Source organism: Pan troglodytes, chromosome 2 (assembly GCF_028858775.2).
Source record: "Pan troglodytes isolate AG18354 chromosome 2, NHGRI_mPanTro3-v2.0_pri, whole genome shotgun sequence".
Taxonomy (NCBI): domain Eukaryota; kingdom Metazoa; phylum Chordata; class Mammalia; order Primates; family Hominidae; genus Pan; species Pan troglodytes.
In genome coordinates, this window is record NC_086015.1 from 44,761,621 (window position 1) to 44,789,288 (window position 27,668).

General features: G+C 42.7%; 1 long non-coding RNA gene across 1 annotated transcript in view; it reads left to right on the plus strand.

Moving 5' to 3' along the window:
• Positions 1-27,018, plus strand: part of LOC134809520 (uncharacterized) — a 55,648-nt gene extending 28,630 nt beyond the window's left edge. Inside the window, exon 2 of the long non-coding RNA XR_010155448.1 lies at positions 25,092-27,018. This is a non-coding gene — a long non-coding RNA (uncharacterized LOC134809520). The remainder of the gene's footprint in view (positions 1-25,091) is intronic.
• Positions 27,019-27,668: the final 650 nt, after the last annotated feature.

Consider the following 27,668-nt stretch of genomic DNA (forward strand, 5'->3'; position numbering starts at 1 on the left):
AAATCTGGACCTAGAACACACAGACCCTACACACCTGCCTGAGTACCCATGGACTCTTCCTGGCTGCCTTTCCTAACCTAAGCCTTGAGGAAGAAGAAATTTCATTTGAGAAAGTTCCTGGAAAGTCTGCATGGTCAGCATGGAGTAGCTGCCTGTTTCTCTTAAACTCCTCAAGGAGTGATTTTTCTAGTGCCCAAAGGGCGTTTGTTTCTAGCTCAGCTTCACACAGGCTTCCACCTATTCGCATGTCCAGAAAGCTATGAAAAAAGGTTGGGATGAAGCATGATTTTAGGCAGCTCATTGGTACTTTCCATGCCAATCTGCAGGAGAAAGCAAGCCTTTAGGGGGCAACTGTGAGTCACCCAGGAATCTTGATGTATCTGTGCCTAGGAAAATCACAGAGCTCCAACTGGTGCCTGAAATTCTCATGTGGCTTTAAGAGCTGCTCCCCATCATTGCACATGCGGTTATGGCTTTCCTCCATGGGCTGGTTTATGTTCTCACTGGCGCCCTGTGCTCCAGGCAGCCACTGCTTTAGCCACTGCTTAAAGAGCATGAGCTGTTTAGTGCAAATTCTGCCCTTAACAAGCACACACCTTGCTCACAAAGGCTTGGGAGCACCCTCATTGAATAATAAACTAGTTTTCAGTAGGGACAAATGTTGTAAACAATGGCACCTTCTCTCCTGTGAAATGTATCTGCCCAAGCACCAGTAGGCCAGAGCAGGTGTCATTATTATTCTTATATAAGCTTTGTGATCAGCTGCAAATCAGGGGCACTCCACTGATTGGTAGACAATGACTTTCATTAAGGCTTAATGTAATAAATGGCCATCTGTGGAACGTCTTGGTATTTCATAGGATTACTCACAAAGACATGCTCCACAGACTTTATGTATTTTTATTTTGTGTCTATTTTTATATACTCAGCCTCATTCCACAGTGGAATTGAGTTAACATACAAAAGAAACACATACAATAAAATTGTAAAATATAGCTTAGAGTTAAAAATTCAGGTCTAAAGAATATAAACAATCACCTCTTTTGCTTTTTCTCTTTCTTTCCTATTTTTGGGGTCTCTAAAAGTGAGCTTAATTTTTTTTTGGACAATCAGAGCATAAATAAAATAGGCAGAAAAGCCAACAAGACCTAATAATAAGAAGTCAGGAATAGGAAGGAAAGAAATTCAAATACACAGGCTATCAGTGTCTCCATGTAAGTGCTGGAATCTTGCCTCAATTCTGGCTCTGAACTTTATGACAGCCCAAGTAGAAAGGGAAAAAGAATCAGTCATACATTTCTTATTTATCAGACAGAACACAATATATATCTGTTTTTTTAGGAGGGTAAAGATTTTGGTACTTGACTCTAAAAGAAATTTCTCAGGTGTAAGATTTCAGAGGTATCATTCACTGCTGGGGTGGGCAGCAGCTTCCCAGAGCAATTCTTTGGAGGCCAATGGAGGATAGGGAGTGGGAGCTGGGGACAAGATCAGCTTTCTGGAAACTGGTTTCATTCAAAGATGTCAGAAGCCCTGGGGAAATTCCAGCTTGTTTTCATAAATGTCTCTTGTTCTGGGGGGCCCTGGGTGGAGGTTGGGCAGCTCCAACTGGCTGTTGGAGGCTGTGTTCTCTGAGAAGGGCCTGGAGGGCAGGGTCATGCTTATGCATAAGAGTGGAGCCTCAGAAACGGAGGCAGGTTCTGGACCAGCATGGGCTGCTGTTTTCATGCCCAAAACCAGAAATGCCACAGGTACAAAAAAGAAGTGTCTGGATTTCAGGAACCAACACAGGCGGTAGGAGAAAACCCTAGGACAGTGAAGGTGGTAGGGTCCCCGTGTGGGGTAACAGTGGCAGGGCTGGGGCCACAGGTGGCAGCAATGCCCTTTTTCTCCCACATTTCCTGGGTGGAGGATTGCCCGCTGGGTCCCTCTCCCACAGGGCAGGAAGGGATCCTGCCAGAGAGAGATTCTAGAGTGATAGCAGAGCAGTGGATGGTCCCCCAACCCAGCCCTGAGGGTCATCCACTTCAGCAGAGGGTGGTCCCCTCTGGGGGGCAAGCTTGCCTGGGGGTTAAGCCCAGAGTGTGCTCTACAGACTCTACCCTGAAGAGGTGCCCTGGAGGAGCACTGGTGAGTGTTCTCCATTCCCAGCCAGGTGGCAGTCCTAGCTGTCAGCTGACAATCCCAAAGTGGGCAGGGTAGGTACTCTCAGGGAGACATCTGAGAGGAGTGTGTGTGCTATTAAGACACCCAACAAAAGGAGCAACTTGTGCAGGAGGAGCAGAAATAATGGAACAAATAGAATAATAATTTTAAAAAACATCATGAATATCCTCAGGGAGATCAGGAAGTAGGAATAAGCGGTTATAAAGAAAACTAGGCCGGCTGTGGTGGCTCATGCCTGTAATCCCAGCACTTTGGGAGGTGGAGGCGGGTGGATCATGAGGTCAGGAGTTCAAGACCATCCTGGCTAACACGTTGAAACGCCGTCTCTACTAGAAATACAAAAACTAGCCGGGCGTGGAGGAGGAAGCCTGCAGTCCCAGCTACTCAGGAGGCTGAGGCAGGAGAATGGTGTGAACCCGGGAGGCGGAGCTTGCAGTGAGCCGAGATTACGCCACTGCACTCCAGCCTGGGTGACAGAGTTGAGACTCTGTCTCAAAAAAAAAAAAAAAAAAAAAAGAAAACTAATTGGAGGTAATAGAGACAAAAGTAGAATTGTTAAAATAGAGCACTTAATGGACGGGTTGAAGAACATAGGGAATTCGACAGCAGCACAAATTAGTGAGACAGACATGTAGGTCATTCATCTTAGAGAAGGTAGCAGAAAGGCGTGGAGATGGGAAAAGATGAGAGAAAACAATACGGAGGTTAGAATTGGAAGTGTTTACTTTTTTTTTCTAAAACTTCCAGCAAAAGGGAAATGAGTCTATGGAGGGAAGAGAATACATATTTGAGGAACTAATGACTGGGGATTTTCCAGAATTAATGACATAATTGAGGCCTCTGATTAGATAGGTAGATGGTGCACCAAACGGGACAGAATTACACACACACACCCTTAGACATATTATATTGATATTTAAACACATCAGAGACAGAGAAGTTTCCAGAGACAGAATGCAGCTTCATGCAAAATACTTCATTTAAAATAGATATTAAACTTCTCAATGGCCACCTGGAAAGCAGGAAGACAATGGAGTGATGTCTCCGAAGTGTGGAAGGAAAATATCAGTACATCTAGAATATGTATATACCTGAATGGTCATTTAAATGTGAATAGAAAAAAAGGCATCCCCAGAGATACAAAGTCACAGATACATACTATGTAAAGTGCCTTCCTGAAAAAACCTGAGAAGGTGTCTCCAGGAGGAAGCAAGGAGATGTGGGAGGAGTAAAGGTGAAGACATAATCCAGTACAGTTTATGACTGCCTAGATAAGTAATGACCTAAGCACATGTCCATAACATTGTGGACCTAAAATGCCAGATCGCACCAACATTGCAGGGGTGTTGGTGTGGGCTGGAGAAGGGGCAGAGCGGGAGAAATCAGAGGGAAGTGGGAGAAGGTTAAGTTGCTGTCTTATTCCAATGGGACATACATGTGGACATGTATGTCCATGGAGTGCTCATGAATTGCAGCCTCAGGCAGTAGCCACTTTCCACTCCCTAATCCTGCACCAAGGTACCTGAAGCAAGGCAGGCTTTCTTAACAAGCACCAACTATTATGGACTGCTTGTGTCTCCTCCAAATTCATATGTTGACATCCTAACCCCCAATGTAATGGTTTTAGTAGGCTCGGCTGTTGGGGCTATTAGGTCATGAAGGCAGAGCCCTTATGAATGAGATTAGTTCCTTTTTTCCCAGAAAAGATATGAAAGCTTGCTCTCCCTCTCTGCTCTCTGCCATGACAATATACAACGAGAAGATAGCCATTTGCAAACCAAGAAGTAGGTCAGACACCAGATCTGCTGACACCTTGGTCTTAGACTTCCTAGCCTCAAAAACTGTGAGAAATAAATGGTTGTTGTTTAAGCCACCCAGTCTATGGTAATTTATTATAGCAGCCCAAATGGGCTAAGACACCAGCCATAACAAGCATCATTACTCTCTTCCTCCTCAATGACAGTGGCTCTGAATCATGCTCCTTAAATAAAGAAGACTCCAGAACAAATCCATGGATTCCCCAGAATTGGGGCTGCGAAAGCCTCTTTTGTGACTAATTGGATTATGACACTCTTATTAGGTGAGGGCTGGACCACTCCCTGCCTATCCTTTGCATCCATTCCCAGGAAGCTTAGAGCTTAGTCGTCTGGCTGAATGCAGTCCCTCAGCTTGGCTTCATTTTTCTAGGGTCATTTTTTCTCTCCACCCTCTCCATCCTCACACCCTCTCTACCCAGCCCTTCTCTTCTACTTATCCCTGGACTTCACTTATAAAAGTTGTTTTTTGACACACTTTTGAAGACTGTATGAGGCAGGGCTAAATTGGAATCTCTGTCTACAATAAAGTGGTTAGAGACTGAGTTTTGGAATCTCACATGTATTGGCTGTGTGATCTCAGACAAGTTAGCCCCCTTCTCTGTGTTCCAGTTTCTGTATCTGTAAAAGGAGGAATGCAAATAAGCCTTGTATCGGGGGTTGTTGCGGGACTGAGATCATGCAAGGAAAGGGCTTGGCATAGTGCTTGGAACATGTTAAGTGCCCAATAAATGTTAATTCAGGGGCCAATACCATATCCTTTCTCTGTCTAGTCTTTTGTTTTTCCCTGGTATGACAAAACTGTTTTAAAATATGCACCAGTGACCATATAGAAGTCTTGCTGTTGGGTCTTTCTCCGCAAGATGGAAAGTGGTCTTCTCCATATTTTAGAGAAAAAAAATACACATATACACATATATGTATGTGTGTGTGGTTGTGTATATACACACACATATATACATACATTTTACATATGTGTGTGTGTGTACAGAAAGAGGGAGAGGTGGAGAGAAAGAGACAGAGCTGTGAGCTTGTGATAGTTGGCTGAAGTTGATACTTTGGCTTGGAGCCATCCACACATTCAGTTTGCAATTGAAGTTGTTGCCATGCATGAACCCACTAGATAGCATCTCATTTTCCCAGCAAGGGCATCTTATTTTCATGCTAGTGGGTGCTTTATGAGGGACATCCTCTCTAGTCCCCCAAGCCTGTCCACCTCTCACTAACATGATGCTGGCTTTGGGCCACTTTCTCTGCTTCTCAAAGCATCCCCTTTATCATTCTATGATGAGGAATAACTTTGAACTTTGAAAAAGGAACATTAAACAACCTGTTTTAACTTCCCTCTGGCTTCACAGGGCTGTGGTCCTCCTCTGTTGTGGCCCCTCCCTCACTGCTGGATGTCCACCTCCTGGCAGGACCCAGATCTGGCCCTGCTTCTGAGGCTCACAGTCCCAACCACACACCACCTCCTCTCTAGCCTCTAGGGCCATGAAAGCTGGTCCTAGGCTGGGCAAGTGTGAGCACCGAGGCCCTTTGGAGAAGCTCCCATTGTGGTAGGGGCAGCAGAGATGAGTAGAGATGCAAGTTAAAAGGTGAGAGGGGAGGCACATGAGGCTTTGAAGGCAAAAGACTGCCTGCCCAGCAAATGTTCCCTCTCCACCTGCCAAGTGGAATTTGCTCAAACATATGGAGGCTACATTTGGCTGCACAGCAGGCTTCCTGGCCAGAAACTCCTGGAGAGTGGAGCCAGACTTGCCTCCGAATTGTACCAGTGTGGCTACTGCATCTCTGCTTGAATGTGCTGCAGGCATTTCACGACCCAACATGTGCAAACCTGAGCTGCTGCTCCTCTCATCCTCCCCAGCCTTGTAGATGCTTCCCAGCACAGCTGATTGTTAGCTCCTCCGTGGGCAGGGTCTCACTGGAGCAGGAATCCAGCTGTTCTTGAGAGAAGTACCAAAACCAGACTGTTTGTTGTGATTTCAGGGAAGCCAGGTATTATATTCCAACACCCAGAACAGTGCCTAGCAGGTAGCAGGGGCTCCATAATACAAGTTGAGTGAATGGGGAGGGCTTTACAGAAAGCAGGATCTCTCTTCTGTTCTCAGCAAGTCTCCTCTAGGTGGAGGCCTGAGAGAATTAATGTTTGCATTTCCCTGGCAATGGTGGCTGTGGTTCTCCCCTCCTCTAGCTACTGTGAGGGGCTGTGATGACTCATAGCAGCCCCCTTTCTCTGGAGAATTAACCTTGGGCCACCTCACCCAGGAGGTATGCCCACCCTCATCTAAAGGCAGCCCACAGAGGACAACTTCCTGATGTTAAAGGGCTGTAAAGCCCTTAATTGCCTCTGTGGTGGGATTTATGTTCCAAAGCCCCCTTAGACTCAAGCCACGGCTAAATATTTTGAGACCAGATGTCTTTGGCCCCTTGCCTTTCTGTCCTGCTTCTCTCCTTCCCATGCACCTGAATCATCCTCTCTATCTCTGCTTCCAGCAAAACCCACTGGAGACATCCCCCCAAAAGACTCCTGCTCTTACTCTGAGCTCAGAACTACTGAATTGGGAAGAGACTTTAGAGACCAAACTCCTTTAGTTGGAAGGCAAGGAGACTGAGGCCCACAGTTGGGGAAAGCCATGTGGTTGGCTAGGAGTACAGCCCATGCTGTTTAGTCTGGCAACTGCTCGAGAGCTCAGGGCATGAGGGTTCTCACTCTATCTCATAAACCTGTATGCTGTGGTGCTTGGGGGAATTCCCTCACTCCCTGATCTGACTTCATCCTCTTCCTCACCCCTCAGGATTGCCAGGCCTGGGAAGCTCCACCTTCTGTACCAAGACAGCTAGAGGGACTCTGTTCACAGCAAGGAGACACTGTCCCTGTCCTGCCTCTGACTGCAGGAAGGATCCTGTGCACACTGACAAGGCTGTTGGTGTTTCCTTGACAATGTTGAGGAAGAGGTCAGGTCCACCCCTGGTTGACTGCCCTGGGGGGCCATGCTTTGGAGTGGGGCACATCTTGGAGCACTCTACCTTTCTTTTTTTCATTATTAATATTGAAATTCTAAGTATTTCTGTTTATAATTATGCCCACAGTGGACTCCTTTGAAGTGTGATCCCTTTGGTGGCTGACATGGTTTGGCTGTGTCCCCACCCAAATCTCATTTTGAATTGTAGTTCCCTTAATCCCCATGTGTCATGAGAGGAACCCAGTGGGAGGTAGTTGAATCATAAGGGTGGTTACTCCCATACTGCTGTTCTTGTGATAGTGAGTAAGTTCTCAAGAGAGCTGATGGTTTTTTGTTTTTTTTTTTTTTTTTTTTTTGACGGAGTCTCGCTCTGTCACCCAGGCTGGAGTGCAGTGGTGCGATCTCGGCTCACTGCAAGCTCCGCCTCCTGGGTTCACGCCATTCTCCTGCCTCAGCCTCCCAAGTAGCTGGGACTACAGGCACCCACCACCACGCCCAGATAATTTTTTATATTTTTGGAAGAGACGGGGTTTCACTGTGTTAGCCAGGATGGTCTTGATCTCCTGGCCTCATGATCCACCCGCCTCGGCCTCCCAAAGTGCTGGGATTACAGGCATGGGCCACCGTGCCCGACTGAGATCTGACGGTTTTATAAGGGGCTTTTCCACCTTTTGCTTGGCATTACTCTTTGCTGCCATCACGTGAAGAAGGATGTGTTTGCTTCTCCTTCCACCATGATTGTAAGTTTTCTGAGGCTTCTCCAGGCATGCTCATCTGTGAGTCAATTAAACCTCTTTCCTTTATAAATTACCCAGTCTCGGGTATGTCCTTATTAGCAGAGTGAGAATGAACTAATACAGTGGCCCTGCCTGACTGAGATGCTGCGGGCCCAGAAAGCTTTTAGGGAAGAACCTAAAGGAGGCTGATATGGGTTATATTATGGCCCCCACAAAAGATATGTTGAATTTGTAACCCTAGTACCTCTAAATGTGACCATATTTGGAGCTAGGGTCTTTGCAGATGTAGTTAAGATGTAAATTAGGATGAGGTCCTACTAGACTGGGGTAGGTCCTTGATTCAGTATGACTAGTGTCCTTATAAAAGAGGAGAAGAGAGACATGCAGGGAGAGCCCTATGTGACAAGAGAGGTGGAGGCTGGAATGACACAGCTGCAAAGCATAGAGACGCCAAGGGTTGGCAGCCACCATCAGAAGCTAGGAAAGAGCAAGGAAGGATTCTACCCAGTGTCTCAGAGGGAGCACAGCCCAGGTGACATCTTGATCTCAGGCTTTGAGCCCACAGAACAGTGAGAAAATTGATGACTTTGACATATTTAGTTTGTGGTACTTTGTTACAGCTGCCCTAGGAAATTAATAAAGGGTTGTTTCTGGAACCCCAGGTTACCACATACTCTATTATCTTTTGGGAAGTGGAGCACCTGAATGGGAACCAGTAGGAGAATACCAGTTAGCCTTTGGTTCTACTTTGGACCCATAGGGAAGTCACAGTTTTCAGAACAAGAACCCAAGAATTAATGTTCTTGCTTCTCTCCATGGAAATGTTCTTGGGGATTGTTGTGAGGAAAAGGGCCTGTGGAGCAGAGCAGGGAGGAGGGTGCTATCTGGGAATCAAGTTGTGTGAGTTCTAATACAGGTTCTGCTACCAATAGCTGGGGCCTTTGGGTGAAACCTTTCATGCCCTAGACTGCTCTCAGTTGTAAAATGGGGAACTGGGTCACACATGTCCATCTGACTTGCTTTCTCTGGGGCACCAGTGAGTTTGGTGATGAACTCTGAACCTGGTATCATAACATTCCCAAGCCCCACATTTTCCAGTTTGTCTTGAAGGACTTCTCCTGCCCTGATCATCTTCTTGAGACCTATAGGTGAGGAAAGACAAATGGTTCCCAAGAAGTTTTGAGTTCAGATTCTGAATAGCCAGTGTTTCCCTCCCTACACTCAGTTCTGCTCCAAACTTTAGCTCCTTTCATAACCAGCCTCTCCACATGCATTTGTGCCTCAATGGAGGGTTCCCATGAGGATCCAAAAAGGGTCTCAGCCCTTCATTTTTAACTTTCCTGCCTTTTTAAGCCTGGTGAAGCTGTTGGCTTATCAAGCTGTTCCATGAGTTCTGTATAAAGATCTATGGAAAAATTGTCCCTACTATGCTTATTAAAATGTTTTTAACCAAAATACATAGAATGGCTGAATTGATTAAAAAATAGATCTATTGATCTGTTGCCTACAAAAACACACTTCACCTATAAAGACACACTTAGACTGAAAGTAAAGGGATGGAAAAAGATATTCCATGCCAATAGAAGCCAAAAAAGAGCAGGATTAGCTATACTCGTATCAGACAAAATAGATTTCAAGACAAAAATCATAAGAAGAGCCAAAGAAGGTCTCTATATAATGATAAAGGGGTTAATTTAGAAAGGGGAAATAGCAATTGTAAATATATATACACCCAACACTGGAGCACTCAGATATATAAAACAAATGTTATTAGAGCTAAAGACAGACTCCAATGCAATAAGAGCTGAAGACTTCAACACCCCATTTTCAGCATTGGACAGATCATCCAGACAGAAAATTGATAAAGAAACATCAGACTTAATCTGCAGTATAGAACATATTCTATAGTGCAGGTAATATGTTACAGAACATATTCAATGACTGTGGAATACACATCTTTTCCTCAGCACATGGATCATTCTCAAGGGTAGACCATATGTTAGGTCACAAAACGAGTCTTAAAACATTTAAAAAATTTGAAATAATATCAAGTATCTTCTCTGATAATAATGGAATAAAATGAGAAATAAAATGCAAGATAAATTGGTAATTAAACAATATACTCCTGAATGATCAGTGGGTCAATGAAGCAATTAAGAAGGAAATTGAAAAATATCTTAAAGCAAATAATAAAGGAAACACAATATACCGTGCAGAAGCTTTTTAGTTTAATTAGATCCCATTTGTCAATTTTGGCTTTTGTTGCCATTGCTTTTGGTGTTTTAGACATGAAGTCCTTGCCCATGCCTGTGTCCTGAATGGTAATGCCTAGGTTTTCTTCTAGGGTTTTTATGGTTTTAGGTCTAACGTTTAAGTCTTTAATCCATCTTGAATTGATTTTTGTATAAGGTGTAAGGAAGGGATCCAGTTTCAGCTTTCTACATATGGCTAGCCAGTTTTCCCAGCACCATTTATTAAATAGGGAATCCTTTCCCCATTGCTTGTTTTTCTCAGGTTTGTCAAAGATCAGATAGTTGTAGATATGCAGTGTTATTTCTGAGGGCTCTGTTCTGTTCCATTGATCTATATCTCTGTTTTGGTACCAGTACCATGCTGTTTTGGTTACTGTAGCCTTGTAGTATAGATTGAAGTCAGGTAGTGTGATGCCTCCAGCTTTGTTCTTTTGGCTTAGGATTGACTTGGCGATGTGGGCTCTTTTTTGGTTCCATATGAACTTTAAAGTAGTTTTTTCCAATTCTGTGAAGAAAGGCATCGGTAGCTTGATGGGGATGGCATTGAATCTGTAAATTACCTTGGGCAGTATGGCCATTTTCACGATATTGATTCTTCCTACCCATGAGCATGGAATGTTCTTCCATTTGTTTGTATCCTCTTTTATTTCCTTGAGCAGTGGTTTGTAGTTCTGCACAGCAAAAGAAACTACCATCAGGGTGAACAGGCAACCTACAAAATCAGATAAAATTTTCGCAACCTACTCATCTGACAAAGGGCTAATATCCAGAATCTACAATGAACTCAAACAAATTTACAAGAAAAAAAAAAACAACTCCATCAAAAAGTGGGCAAAGGACATGAACAGACACTTCTCAAAAGAAGACATTTATGCAGCCAAAAAACACATGAAAAAATGCTCATCATCACTGGCCATCAGAGAAATGCAAATCAAAACCACAATGAGATACCATCTCACACCAGTTAGAATGGCAATCATTAAAAAGTCAGGAAACAAGAGGTGCTGGAGAGGATGTGGAGAAATAGGAACACTTTTACACTGTTGGTGGGACTGTAAACTAGTTCAACCATTGTGGAAGTCAGTGTGGCGATTCCTCAGGGATCTAGAACTGGAAATACCATTTGACCCAGCCATCCCATTACTGGGTATATACCCAAAGGACTATAAATCATGCTGCTATAAAGACACATGCACACATATGTTTATTGCGGCATTATTCACAATAGCAAAGACTTGGAACCAACCCAAATGTCCAACAATGATAGACTGGATTAAGAAAATGTGGCACATATACACCATGGAATACTATGCAGCCATAAAAAATGATGAGCTCATGTCCTTTGTAGGGACCTGGATGAAATTGGAAATCATCATTCTCAGTAAACTATCGCAAGAACAAAAAACCAAACACCGCATATTCTCACTCATAGGTGGGAATTGAACAATGAGATCACATGGACACAGGAAGGGGAACATCACACTCTGGGGACTGTTGTGGGGTGAGGGGGGAGGGGGGAGGGATAGCATTGGGAGATATACCTAATGCTAGATGATGAATTGGTGCAGCACACCAGCATGGCACATGTATACATATGTAACTAACCTGCACAATGTGCACATGTACCCTAAAACTTAAAGTATAATAATAAAAAAAATAAAAAAACACAATATACCAAAAGCCTATAAGATACAGCAAAAGCAGTACTAAAAGGGAAGTTTATAGCTATAAGTGCCTACGTAAAAAAGAGGAAAAACTTCAAATAAACAACCTAATGATGCATCTTAAAGACCTAGGAAAGCAAGAGCAAACCAAACCCCAAACTAGTAGAAGAAAAGAGATATTAAAAGAACAGAAATAAGTGAAATTGAAATGAAGAAAACAGTACAAAAGATTAATGAAACAAAGCTGGTTTTTTGAAAAGTCAGACAAAATTGACAAACCTTTAGCCAGACTATGAGAAAAAGAGAGAAGATACAAATAAACAAAATGAGACATGAAAAAGGAGGCATTACAACTGATACCATATGATCAACTATATGCTAATAAGTTGGAAAATCTAGACAAAATGGACAAATTCCTAGACACATGTAACCCACCAAGATGGAACCATGAAGAAATCCAAAACCTGAACAGTTCAATAACAAGTAAAGAGACTGAAGCCATAAATGAAAGTCTCCCAGTAAGAAAAGCCAATGGCTTCACTGCTGAATTCTACCATTTAGAGAAGAGATAATACCAATCCTACTCAAATGATTCCAACAAATAGAGGAGGAGGGAATGCTTCGAAACTCATTCTTTAAGGCCAGTAGTACTCTGATAGCAAAACCAGAAAAAGACATTTAAAAAGCAAAGAAAACTGTGGGCCAAATATCTCTAATGAATATTGATACAAAAATCCTCAACAAAATACTAGTAAACCCAATTCGACAATACATTAAAAACATCATTCATCATGACCAAGTGAGATTTATCCCTGGGATGCAAGAATGGTATGACATACACAAATCAGTCAATGTAATACATCACATCAACAGAATGAAAGACAAAAACTATATGATCATGTCAATTAATACTGAAAAAGCATTTGATAAAATTCAATATTGCTTCATGATAAAAACCCTCAAAAAACTGGGTATAGAAAGAACATACCTCAACATAATAAAAGCCATATATGACGAACTCACAGCTGGTATCACACTGAATGGGGAAAAACTGAAAGCCTTTCCTCTAAGATCTGGAACACAACAAATGATGCCCACTTTCCCCACTGTTATTCAACATAGTACTGGAAGTCCTAGCTAGAGCAATTAGACAAGAGAAAGAAATAAAGGGCCTCCAAATTGGAAAGGATGAAGTCAGATTATCCTTGTTTGCAGATGATATGATCTTATATTTGGAAGAACCTTACTCCACAAAATTCTTAGTCCACAAAGAACTGATAAACAAATTCAGTAAAGCTGTGGCATACAATATGAACACATAAAAATCGGTGGTAGCATTTCTATATGCCAAGAACGAAGAATCTGAAAAAAATTTAAAAAGTAATCCTGTTTACAATAGTCACAAATACAATTATGTATCTAGCAATTAACTTAACCAAAGAAGTGAAAGAGCTCTATAATGAAAACTATAAAAGACTGAGAAAGAAATTGAAGAGGACACCAAAAATATGGAAGAATATATCATGTTCATGGATTGGAAGAATCAATATTGTTAAAATGTCCATAACTACCCAAAGCAATCTACAGATTCAATGTAATTCCTATCAAAATACCAAGGACATTCTTCACAGAAACGGAAAAACAACCCTAACATTTATATGAAACCCCAAAAGACCCAGAATGGCCAAAACTATCCTAAGCAAAAAGAACACAACTGGAGGAATCACATTACCTGACTTCAAATTATACTACAGAGCTACAGTAACCAAAACAGCATGGTACTGGCATAAAAGCAGACATATAGACCATATGGAACAGAATAGAGAACCCAGAAACAAATCCACATGCTTACAGTGAACTCATTTTCAACAAAGGTAACAAGAACATATACTGGGGAAAAGACAGTTTCTTCAATAAATGGGGCTGGGAAAAATGGATACCATAAGCAGAAGAATGAAACTAGACCCCATATGTCTCACCATATACAGAAGTCAAATCAATATTGGCTGATGACTTCTACCTAAGGCTTCAAACTATGAAACTACTGCAGGAAAACATTGGGGGAAACTCTCCAGAACATTGGTCTGTGCAAAAATTTCTTGAGCAATACCCCATAAGCACAGGCAATCAAAGCAAAAATGGACAAATGGGATCACATCAAGTTTAAAAGCTTTTGCACAGCAAAGGATACAATCAACAAAGTGAAGAGACAACCCACAGAATAGGAGAAAATATTTGCAAACTACCCATCTGACAAGGGATTAGTAACCAGAGTATATAAGGAAGTCAAACAACTCTACAAGAAAAAAACTCTAATAATCCAATCAAAAATGAATGAAAGATTTAAATAGACACTTCAGATGGCAAACAGCCACATGAAAAGGTGCTCAACACCATTGATCATCAGAGAAATGCAAATCAAAACTACAATGAGGTATCATGTCACCCCAGTTAAAATGGCTTGTATCCAAAAGACAGGCAATAACAAATGCTGGTGAGGGTGTGGAGAAAAGGGAACTCTCATACACTGTTGTTGGGAATGTAAATTAGTACAACCACTATACAGAACAGTTTGGAGGTTCCTCAAAAAACTAAAAATGGAGCCACCATATGACTCAGCAATCCCACTGCTGGTTATAGAACCAAAAGAAAGTAAATCATTATATCGAAGAGATATCTGCACTCCCATGTTTGTTGCAGCACTATTCACAATAGCCAAGATTTTGAAACAACTTAAGAGTCCATCAACAGATGAATGGGTAAAGAAAATGTCATACTCATGCACAGTGGAGTACTATTCAGCCATAAAAAAGAATGTGATTCTGTTATTTGCAACAACATGGATGTAACTGGAGATCATTATGTTAAATGAAATAAGCCAGGCACAAAAAGACTAACATTGCATGTTTTCATTTATTTGTGGGATCTAAAAATCAAAACAATTGAACTTATGGAGAGTAGAAGGATGGTTACTAGAGGCTGGGAAGGGTAGAGGTGTGGTGGGGCATGGGGAGGTAGGGATGGTTAACGGACACAAAAATTAGAAAGAATAAATAAGACCTAGTATTTGATAGCACAACAAAGTGACTATAGTCCAATAATAACTTAATTGAACATTTAAAAATAACTAAAATGATATAATTAGATTGTTTGCTGCACAAAGGATAAATGCTTGAGGTGATGGATACCCCATTCTCCATGATGTGATTATTATTCATTGCATGCTTGTATCAAAACATCTCATGTACCCCATAAATATATCCACCTAGTATGTACTGACAAAAATTAAAATATAAAATTAAAACATTTAAAAAAATTTTAAACTTTCCCAAACTTACTTTAAAAATATTACTCAGTACAACTAACAAAGTAATACAAAGTAACACATATATAGAGAAAAATGTTTAACCATTTCCACCTGCTTGCCTCTCCATTCCTCGCTTCTCTGACAATGTCACTTCCTTATTCATACTTCAAATCAACTGTTAACTTGTAGAGATTGCTGAAGACTTCTCAGTGTCCATTCTGACTCTTCATCTTAGTTTAACAAACCCCATATTTTTAGCTGGTACATTGCTTCCCAAATAAAAGACTACGTTTCCCAGCTTCCTTTGCAATATCATATGGTCATCTTTCTAAGTTCTGGCCAATGAAATGTAAGTGGAATTGTCACATGGGGCTTCTTAAGCCCTCCTTTAAAAGCGAGACTTTCTTTCTAGCATCTTTTCCTCCTTCTTGCTTCTTTGAATGTCAATATGATGGCTGGACTCTAGCAACCATCTTGGACCATGAGGAAAATAGCCAGGCCATGAGGATGAGGACTATATCATGGGACTTTGCAGTGGTGACCCCGAAGAAGCCCTATCCCTGGTGACTTTGTAGAGCCACTATACTGGACTGCCTGGCTCTAGGCTTCTTTGCTATATGGAGAAATGAGCTTCTATCTTGTTTATGTCATCTGTTGTTCCAGTCTCTGTTGCTTATGATCAAACCTAATTCTACTTGATAGCAAATATTGGCAACTTTGGTGTTTCCTTTCACATATTTCTGCAGGCCATACAAACATGTACAAACACATATACATATATGTAAATTTTTTTATGCCCATTGTTTAAAAATGGAGTTAATAAATGTCTCTGCTTCTAGCTTTTCTCTGTTGATAATGTATCGTAGATATTGAAGTATTGCTCAAGTGGTCCAGAAAGAAAAATTAAGCAAAACTTGAAACAACTTGAAAGCCATCAATAGGTGACTGATTGAATAAATTATGAGCCATCCGTACTATAGAATATGCCAACATTTAAAAGAATTAGTTGTATCTATATTTATTGATCTTTTAAAGCTTATCTCCCTTGATAAAACATTTTTTGATCAATAAGGTTCTAAAGGACCCACAAGGTTTCACTTTTACCCCCATCTCAGGAAGCTCAAAGCTCCTGATTAAAGCAACTCTCTTCCTTAGTAAATGAAACAATGATCCTCTTTGTCCACATAATACCCAGTATCTTTCTTATCTTTATTGCAGTCTTCCCAAACTACCCTATGTGCTTTTATTGTAAGTTCTTTTCAGTCTTTTGTGGGAGCAAGTGGAACACAAACAATACATTAACCAGTAATTCAGGCGTTTAGTTTCCCACTGAAACTCTCCAAAGCAATTGGAAAGATCAACTGCAAAGTTGGGTGGATGGAGACATCTTTTCACTCTTGATCTAAGAAAGTGAATTGGTTCATAGCCCTGGACATTCTACCCTGGACTCATCTGTTCATGAGATGAACAGTTCAAGAATAGAATGAAGAATTTTGAGTCTTGGATATGGCCAATACCACAGAATGGTGGTTCTCACTGGGAGGGTGGGATGCCTATGCATCAGGAGCATTTAGGAGTCCCTGCCTTGCCTGCGTAAGATTCTCGTTTGTGTCCCAGCTCTTATCTTGCAGAGAACCACTGCTGTAACGTGCTTTCCAGATGCCAAAAGAAAAAGCTGAGGGCTTTTGGCCGGCTTCTTCATTCCCTCCTTCCATTCCATCCCTTCTTTATCCTCAGGCTCCTCCTGAAATTTTTCTAAAGAACCAGAAGCAGTTATTGTCCTCAGAGAGTTCTAGAATCAGAGCAGGTGGTTCTTAGCTTGAATTATCAAACCCATCCATCTATGTGGATCAGATTGACCGAATGCTTGCTGGGTCTCTGAATTGGTGAGGCTTAGTGGTTAGTGGAACACCCAGGCTTCTACATTAGCTAAGCCTCCCTTATTGACTCTGGACACTCTTCCCAATCTTGAGGATATGGGGTTAGAAGATCCATTCTTGCTCCTTCTTTGGAAAAGCTGAAGCTTTGATCGGGTCCTAAAAAGAATATGCAAAGGCTGATAAGAAAGAAAAATACATGTGATAATCCCTAGTAAAGATTTTTTGATTAAAAAATTATTTTTATGAAAAGAGATGTGTTTGGCCCTTGGAAAGAAGAGAACTTAATTGATAGATCTGTCTAAATGAAGAAAAAGAAAGGCTTGAAGAAGAAGAAAAGGATTTTAGTGGGTTGATAGGGTGTGACAAATGCTTGATTAACTGAGTTGAGGGTTTCCAAAGATCTAAAATCAGCAGCTGCTAACTCGACATGTGACTCAGAGTAAACCACTTTCCTGGTAGGTCTCACTTTGCCCAAAAATGTAATAAGAGGATCTCTTGGGACTCTTGGCTTGAATACTGTTGGGTTGTGAGTAAGCTGGACTCATTTCAGGACTCTGAGCAGAGTTCTCAGGTCTGTAAGCCAAGCCACTTCTGTTTCTCTTTGGGTTGCTATAAAGTACAGACGATTCTACCAACCTTGACACAAATGCCCAGCTGCCCCCAGTTCAGTGCCACAGAGAGAAGCCTTGCAGAACAGGTTGAGTTTGTGGATGGGCATGCGGTAGACGGTATCATCTCTTCTCTATCAATGACTTGGGGGATACTTCTGGCAACAAAACAGACAGGTAAGTGTTCCTAATTTGGTGTGATGTGAGATATGTCTGGGTATGGTGGGACCCCAGAGGGGATGCTGAGGATATATGTGCTGCCTCAGGGGAGATGGACCAGATCATGAAGGGTTGTGCCAGCAATGGACAGAAGGGGTTTTTTGTTGAGGGAGGCAGGAAGAGAAAGCAGTAGCAGGTTCACGACTGGGGCTCTTAGTTGCATATGACAGAAATAGACTCTGAGTGATATGACCAGGAAAAGAAATTCACTGAAAGAATATTGGGTAGCTGACAGGATCCCTGAGAGCTCTAGAGACTCAGGCTTGGGGTTGTATGTGGATAGATGGGTAGCTTCACTGACAGAACCACAGCCAGTTTTGTGCCACAGAAATAGGTGTGTAATGGGGGATGCCCCTGCTAATGTGAATGGGTCACTGGCTTCTGAATTCTGCATTCACACCACCCCCACCATCATCAAAAGAAATTTTCCTCTGTTTCTGCTTCTTTGGGTGGCCAACTTCCAACTGAAAGTCTATAGAGTGTGGGTGACCAAGCCCTGACCACTGGCTTGTGCCCTACCTGCATGGCTTATTGGCTTCTATTGTGAGAAATAAAATGGTGGAGAAGACCCTAAACATAGGACAACGAGCTTGGGACACTCACAAGCTTTCTTCCTCCCAAAAAGACAGAAGCGGCATATAGTTATTAAACATGTTAAATTAAATAAACATGAACTTAGAAGATCTTTCAAGGTTTAGAGGAAAAAAAATTGGAAGAGACTAAAGGTCAAGTTACAAAGAAGGGAAAAAGTGATTTTGAGGGTCCTCAAGTTTCCATACATTAGTGTCTCCTTAGTTTGGATTTAAAATCAGAGCTTGGATATAAAAATGTGATCAAACCTTGTGTCCACCAGTTTTCTATATGATTAGGGTGACACATGTTTTTAAAGGAAGTACAACCTGGGGTGCATTCCTGTTTGAAATGTTAGGGAATTAACAAGGGTGACCTGGCACAGGGACCTGTCATCACAAAACTTGGGAGACCCAAGAGAGCTTGGCAGCAGGTCAGGTGTCAGGCAAGGAACTTTCAGCCACTTTCATGGGGCAGGAGGAACAAAGTAACTTCCCATCCAAGTGGCAACCAATCACATGCTTATAAACAGATAGCACTTTTATGAGAAGCATGACCCCAACCTATACCTTTCTCCTAACCTTCTGATAGTGTGGGAAGGTCTTCAGGCACTGTGCTCAGGTCTCTTAGCAAAAAGAACCACACATATGTGTATGTGCTTGTACACACCCACACACATACAGCCAGCTCTACCAAGGTGGCCAGGTCTACTTTGGGACAAAGGAAACACAAAGATGGCAGGTTAGGTCACAGGATGACCTTGAAGGGCTGTACTCGCGACCTTGGACTCCCTACTCATTCTCTGGATTCCTGAGACAGAGGAAGAGGACCTCCAACAAAGAAGACATCTGGTCCTGCCCAGGAGAACATGGATTGGATTCAGAAAGGTGCTATCTGCAAGTGAACCTTGAAAGAGGACAGGATATTGCTACTTGAGGGAGCAGGAGAGATGGTGGACCACATGGGGGATGGGCATGGAAAAACTCCAAGTCCCCTGCCCTTCTCTTACAGTGATGTTCAGTGAAGGTCTGGGCCTTCCAATTATTCACTGAAATAATGAATTCCTGCTACTCTGATGGCTCTCCACGCCATGATTTGAAGACAAGCAATAAAAGGTATTTATGGCAGCATGAGATTTTATAGAGTTGTAAGGGAAATCTTAAAAATGGAAGAGGTTGCTATGAGATTTTCCAAAGCACCTCTGAGTTTTCATGAGTCAAGCATGGTGATGATATGGCCTTTCCAGAGATAAGGGCTGTACCAAGAGAATTAACAGATCCAGAATCTTAATCCTGGGATTTTCTGCAGTTTCTCTGAAGGGTGATATAGCCCTGGGACTCAAATTGTGGAATGTCCCCACTGGAAGAGGCCCCTGAGAGGCACAGCAGGAGTGGAGGTCTTGGAGGGTGGGAGTCAGGATTTTACCTAAGGTTACGCAGCTAGCTGTGGCAGGAGCGGGTATAACGTGAACACAAATATGCTAGACCCAATTCTTCCAGATGCAAGACACAGAATGTCTTGAGGAAAAAAGGTTATTTGTTGGCTTACATCCCTGAAAACTCTAAGGGTAGGCACAGTTATGAGGGACAATTGGATCAAGGCCCTTGAAAAATGTCCCTAAGAAGCTGCCTCTCCCCTGCTCTTGGCTCCGCTGCCTTTCAGATTGCATTCATTCTCAGGCAGGCTCTCTGTCATGGTGACTCCTGGAAACTTCACATGCTCATCCTTACAGCTCCAGGTTTAGCATAAACAAAGTGTCTCTTTCCTGGTTGACTCAGTAGAAGTCCCAGGATAAACTCTGATGTGATGACTTAGGTCATGTGCTCATCTCTGAGTTAGTCATTGGACTGGAGTTATGAAATATGCTGATTTGGCTGGGATCAGGTGGGCCTCACTGTCTCAAACCTTTGGGATTAAGAAGGGGGAGGTGTGAGATTTCCAAGGAAAATTTGGGAACTGTTTCTGACAAAAGGGCATCTGGCTACTTAGAAGATAAACCCACAGATGCCCACTACATTAGTTTATCTGCGAGTGAGCCTCATGGATTTCCTCTACACCAGCTGCCCTTTCCAGTACCATGGGAAAGCCTGGGTTTACTTTTTATGACCAGGTACCCAGAAAGTTCAACCAGCAATCAGTGGTCATTGCCAGGCTGTTCAGGGAAAGGGCGGGAGGTAGGAGAACAATTAAGTCTGCCCTAATGCATCATCCTACCCCAAATGAAGAGCTTAAGCAGCTTATTGTTTTAACTGCATAACTCATTAAAAGAAAATGCATAGTTTTATAGCCCTCCTTGATTGAGACTACGTGGCTCATTAATGTTTGATACACCTGCCAAGGACTTAGAGGAAGGCAGTGAGCCTGGTGCCTGTGGGCCAGTGGGCTGAGAGCCCCACCCAGGATGCCCACCCTAGGGAGCCTGAGAGCAGTGGAGCACACTGCTTGGCACTCTGGGGGCAACACTTGCCTGAGCAAAGTAGCACCTTGCAGGGAAAGACTGGGCAGGGGCAACAAATGTGAACATTGGTGCTTTCTCAAACCTCTGCTTTCTCAGAACTCTGGTTGGGGCTGAACGTTTTCACAGGCTGTGACTGAATGTGATAACTTGGATTTAACTGTCAGGCTGCAAGGCTTTTGTGGACAGAAAATTGAGATTTTCAAGACAGGCATGACCTTGGAAATCTTCTAGCTGGGATCCTAGAATGGGTAAGAGATTTGCTTGAAGTCACACAACCATGAGTGCAAGAGCAGCTGGAACACTAGTGCTTTTTTTGTCACTATGGTTTAGTGTTCTTTCTGCCTCCCTAACTAGGATATTATGACCTGGGGCCACAGAGATACACCATTCCTTCAGGTGGTGTGGCCCCAGCACTCTCTGTTCTCTGACGCTCTGTGGCTCCTTACAGCAGTGCCTGAGTGCTTCCTCTGGCTGCAGGGCTATGCATGGTGAGTACACAAGGCACCAAGGAGTTAACCATCCCAGGAGCAGCCTTCAGCCAATGAGAGATGAGAAGTGGCAGATGAATATGCAATTCTTTACCCCTAGGCAGGACCACTCTGAGGCATGTGCTTCACTGTTACTCTCAAAAGTATGGTCCCAGGGCCAGCAGCATCAGCATCACCTGGGAACCTAAAAGAAATTCAGATTTTCAGGTCCCACTCACTTCAGACCTACTCATCAGAAACTCTGAGGGTGGGGCCCAGCAGTCAGTTTCAATATCCCTTCCAGGTGATTCTGACGCATGCACGAGTTTGAGGATCTACCCTTTACAGTCTCCAGCGCTTCCTCAAAGCCCTGTTTGCTCCCATGATAACCTGCTTATTTATGTACCCTGCTTGTTCTCTCTGCTTCTCTTACTTCCCTAGTTTTTGACTGGTGCTTTCTGAGATCATTTCCTGAATAAACAACTTGCCCTCAAATCCTTGTTCCCCTGCTTCTGCAGGAAGCTGAATAGTACCAAGAGCTCCAAACACATCTGAGGTTTCTTTTTCTTTATAGCCACAGCTGGTCCTAGAATCAATGCAGGCTGATGCAAAGCCCTTGATAAGTCATAACATCTTGGGCCAGTAACTTAACCTCGTTGAGCTAAAGTTTTCTAACCGAGAGTCTAAATTTTGGTGACTGAAGGCCTAAGAATCAAAAGATGTGGGTGAGTGGAGTACAGTATTCTTTTCTAGTACACTCAGTATTTAGGGACTAAATGATGCCTCCTAGAGGAGGGCAGATCTCCTTTCCTAATACATTTCTGCTGCAAAAATTTTCCCAGAGGCCATGAAAACTCTGGGAGAAAGGGACTGGGATGCTGGTCACTCACTTGACATCGAGTTTCAAAGGTAAATTGAATTATAGGAAAGTAGTTACAAGAGAGGGCTGCCTCCCTGAGGGCTTAGGACATCTGTATCAGTAAACCGCATTCCTTGAGGGTTCACTGGAGAGGACTGCTGGTCCCAGATATAGCATATGCCCAGATCCACCACCCCAAGGGCACGTGCCAGACCAAATGGCCACCACTGTGTACTGTAATTGTTGTAACCTGTGTATGAGCTGTGACACTAGGGGCTCAGGCGGTCAGCTGTGGAGCACCCCTCACCAAGGATGATACAGAGGGATGAGTGTCCTGTTTCTCACCATGGGAAATCCTCAGGATAAGAAAGAAGGGTCTCCACCTGAGCTTTCAGAAGCAGGCAGCTTAGCAGTAAATGTGGGGTTGAGGAGTAAGATCTCAGTGCCAGTGGGAGGGGATGGTTTGGTAAAAACCAAATTCCTGTGATCCTGCCAGAAGGTTTAAAAAGCACCACAGATCGCTGACTCTCCCTTCCCCCCAGCAGCCTGGCAGACACTGAAGTAACTGAAGCCAGAGGCTGGCAAGGATGTTGGGAGCCAGAAGTTGCTGAGCTCAGTTTCAAGTAAGGCTACCACCATCCAGCCCTTCCGCAGGCCAAAGCAGTGAGCACTTTGTATTTTGGAGAAAAAGTTATGAGAATTTCTGGCAATAAAGTAGGTAGAGTTGTTGCAATTTGGAATACTCATGTATACATATACACGCAATATACATTCATGTATATATATTCACACACATACACATATATCTGCATGTATACATACACAACCCCACTGAGACCCTCAATAGATAGAAAGGCAGACAAACCTCAGCTGGCTGTAGTGGGAACTGAGTAAGTTAACAGTAGTGCAACAGCTCAACACAGTGCCTGGCATGCAGGAGACAATAAATGTCAGGAGTATCCCCATAAAGGCAGAGGGGCAACCATATGGAATACAGTGAGGAGCAAGAATGTCTCAGACTCATGGATGCAGGAATCTGGAACACAGACATCCAATCAGCCAGTCTGACCTCTCGGCCCCCTCCCTCAGGTCCTCCATGGTCAGCCCAGCAGGCTCCATTCACAGATAAGGAATGCAACAGGCACCCCTGGAGCGTACATGTGGTGACCTGGGCCCCCAAGATTTTCCACTTTAATCCTGGTTTCACTCTCCACTGGAGACACAGGATTCCTGGTGTTAGGTCAATGGTCATTGCTATCAAAGCCAAGAAAAAGAAAAGCTTACAGCTTCTCAGTGTTAGCCTCTAAGACCCTGAAGATACACTTCATATCTCCCAGGGCTGCAGTAATATGCTATCCCACATACCAACATTGAAACTGGCTGTTCCAACCAAAGGCACCAACCAGTACCAATGTGTGGCCAGGCCACTCTGAAAAATGTACCAGGGTCACCAAACCACAAAAATCACTTCCTTTAAGCAACAACAACAACAATGCTGGGCGCGGTGGCTCACGCCTGTAATCCCAGGCTGAGGCAGGTGGATCACGAGGTCAGGAAATCGAGACCATCCTGGCTAACATGGTGAAACCTCGTCTCTATTAAAAATACAAAAAGTTAGCCGGGCGTGGTGGCAGGCACCTGTAGTCCCAGCTACTCGGTAGGCTGAGGCAGGAGAATGGTGTGAAGCCAGGAGGCGGAGCTTGCAGTGAGCCGAGATCGCGCCACTGCACTCCAGCCTGGGTGACAGAGCGAGACTACATCTCAAAAACAACAACAACAACAACAACGAAGAGTTGCTTTGTCACATTTTCAATTACAATTAAATGAAGAAATGGAATCAGCCACCACAAAATACTAACTATGAACTTCACATTTGCAGCCCTGCAAGTGTTGCTCTTCCTCAAAATACAACCTTGCTGGAATTTTCCCCTTCTCATCCTTCATTGGCGAGAATTAGTGATGAAACACTCCCATATGTTACTGACAAGAATGCAACCTTCTAAAAGGCTAGTATTTGGCCAGGTGCAGTGGCTCACACCTATAATCCCAGCACTTTGGGAGGCCGAGATAGGTGGATCACATGAGGCCAGGAGTTCAAGATCAGCCTGGCCAACATGGTGGAACCCTGTCTCTACTAAAAATACAAAAAAATTAGCCTGGCGTGGTGGTGCTTGTCTGTAATCCCAGCTACTCGCATGGCTGAGGCACAAGAATTGCTTGAACCCAGGAGGCAGTGAGCCAAGATCGTGCCACTGCCCTTCAACCTGGGCAACAGAACAAGACCCTGTCTCAAAAAAAAAATTAAATTGAAATAAAAGGCTAGAATTCATCCAGCTAGAATGGGGATATGAGAGTGAGGGTTTCTGCTGCACAACTGAAGTCCAGTGGACTCAGTAGCCCTGGATTGGTATAAAAATGCTAATTGCCTTGATTTATTGAGTGTCAGACAGGGTGGTACATGCCTTCATACAGTATTGCTAGTTGTCACAGCAGCCATGCGGACTGCTAATTCCTTATCCTGTGATCTTAGGGTATGTAGGAGTTTCCAGATCTCTAACCCTGCTACTAGTGAGAGCCTACAATGTGCCACCCCCTGTACCTGCTATTAACAAGTGGTACTTCTAATATTGACCAGTCTCATGGCTGCCAAACTGTAGTCTTACAAATGAGGAGAATAAAATGGAGCCGATATTAACTGTGTTGCTAATGAACGGTTACTGTAGAGGAAAGTTGTCCCTTCTATTTTTTCAAATCAGTAATTACAGGGCACACATTTTAAAGGAAATAAACTAATATGAATTACTTCCAAATATGATTGGTAAAATAGATAATTCTTTCTAAGAAAATATATATTTTGTAATCTTGGCTTTTTAAAACAGCTTTAGCCAAGTCTATTTTACATATCATAAAATTCATACATTTTTGGTGTATAATTCAATGCATTTTTAGTAAATTTATAGAGTTGTACAACAATCACCATAAATCAATTTTATGAGATTTTCATGCCCCAATATGATCCCTTGTGCCAACTTACAATTAATGTCCAGTCCCACCCCAGCCCCAGGCAACTACCAATATACTTTCTTTCTCTGTAAATTTGAATCTTGGCTGTTCTTTATTGCAGTTCTCGGCCTCTGTGTTTTCATTTGTCCAACTGAAGATTAGACAAGAGGCAGCATGGGGTGGTGGATAAATCGTGGACCAGGGTTGAAGCGAAGATCTGCTCATCTGGGACACTCACCAGGTAAGTGAGATTGAGAAGGGGACTCCTCTTGGATCTTAGTTTCTTCACTGACTAGCAGGCATTGCAAGACCAGTTTTCCAAGGCTGCTGAGAGTCTTTCAGTTGACTCTCAGCAAACATGCTGTGAACTAGGTAAGTGGCATCATCCTTATTTATAGACTAGGCAACCAAGGCTTAGCAGGTTAAGTAATAGTCCCAATGTCACTCAGTTAGAAAGTGATGGTGTTGGGATACGCACTCAGTCTTTCTAGCCTTGAAGCACATGTGTTTTCTAGTATACCTCACTGGTCCCCAAAACTCAATCCAATATTGAGCTGAGTAAATTTTCTCGTCTGTCAGCTGTATGGAGTAATTCCCCCTGAGCTTACTTACAGTCAACCTTCAGTGTGAACCAGAGACTGCTGCCTCCCCAGCAGCTCTCATTGGCAGCTCTCCGGTGATGCACATATGCAGACAGCAAGAACTTCGAGTCTCTTCTAGGTTTACAGCTTCGTCTGTGGGTTCTCTAGGGTCCCAGGTATGTAGCTGCGGACCAGGCATCCAAGCTGCCTCTCATCCAGCGTGTTTATTCCCATCACTTGGAATTTCCATTTCAAAGTGGGTTCATGGCAACTGTTCCTAATCAAAGAGAGTCACTATTCTCATCTTTGACTCTCCAGTCTGTATCCAAACATACAGGACTCACCTTCCCACAAGCACAGGCAACTCTCATAAGAGGCAGACTCAGATCCTGCAATTCTGACCTTGATAATTGGACTCTAAAGTTGTTCTGCTAATAGTCATTTGCCAAGGAGTCAATCAACAGATTCTGCCCTGGGAAACAAAGGGGCCATGGCTCAAGGTTTCTGGGACTTGAAACCTCCAAAATGACTATTTGGCTTGGTTCATTTTCCAAAATGGTTACCTGAAAAATATTAAAAGCCCTAGACTCAAGGTCTCTGTGAAATTCTGAACTTGCCTGCAAGGAGTAAGGTAGGAGGTGCTGAATTCTGCTGTTGGTTCTATACTAATGCACACTTCTTTGCAATATAAGTTTGGTCAGGTCAGTTTTTGTTATTTTGCTTTGTTTAAGTTATTTTTCATTGCAATTCACCCTCCACCCACCAACCCACATTTACCAAGTTCTGTTTTTATGCATTTTATATATTTGGGTTTTATGTAAGACTTTATTCAAAAAAGAATTCCACTACAAAAAAGAATGGAAAAACACTGGGTTTGATGCCTCCAGCTCTAACAAATAATCGAAGACTTTGTAAAAGATTTCTTTCAAAACTGAGAGCCATCCCTATGATTGATGTGAAGTAGCACTTAGTCGACAAGCATTCTATTACAGCTTTCTTTACAAACAGTGTTTTAGGAATTCACCAATCCATGATCCTTCAGGAATTTTACTTGGAACAACAGATAAAGTAATAAACACCATGGACATCTGTGCAGGACATTCAGCCATCACATTTGTTAATGTGTTTTGGTCCTGTCTCTTATGTGCAGGTTATTGAAGGAGGACTCGATAACAAGAGAGTCTCGAGAAAGCCAGTGGAAGGGATGTAGCGCAAAAAGCAGAAGGCGCTTCGATAAAGCTGTACTCATGTTTAAGCTAGGGACCTTGTTTATTTCTTCAGATCCAAGTTCATACACTTTCAGCCACAGGTGTGTGCAGGACTCCCTTACAGGATATCCTGGCTGTGTGTGTGTGTGTGTGTGTGTGTGTGTGCGCATTTGAGACACAAAGACAGACAGGACTTGGGAAGGAGGGAGAGAGAAAAAGAGAGAGAGGAGAGTAAGATACAGATAAAGGCACAGAGAGACAGAAAAATATTCACAGAGAGATAAAGTTACACAGAAACAGACATAGACAGACAGAAACCAAGCCTGCAGAAACCAAGATGTTTATAGAAGGGAAGACAGAAAAATAGAAAGACACAGAGAAACAGAAAGAGATGTGGTCAGCCAAAAAATATTTGGTGACGATAGCCTAACAAGACTTATTAACACAACACAATGTATGAATCTTATTTAGATGCTGATCTGAATGAACAAATGGTAAAAAAAATAAAAATAAAGCGGAGTCACTTGAATAAATCTGAAGCACTGATTCAATGTTTGATAATAGCAAGAAATTATTGCTAACTATTGAGTGTGTTAATGGTATTGTTATGTTTTAATTGAGCCATTATCTTTTAGAGACAATTTCTGAAATGTTTAGGGGTAAAATGATACAATGCCTGAGCTTGTTTCAAAATAACATGCAGGGAGGGGTGGGTGAGGATGTCAATGAAAGATTATTAAAACTGGGTGATGGGATCATGGGGGTTCCTTATATTATTTTGTAACTTTTGTGTATGTTTGAAAATTTCCGTAATATGAAGTTTAAAAAATTGTTAAATGCCTACCATGAGTCAGGCAATAGTGTAGGGAATGGGAAATAGGGTGAACAGGATAGAGGCAGGGATGAGAG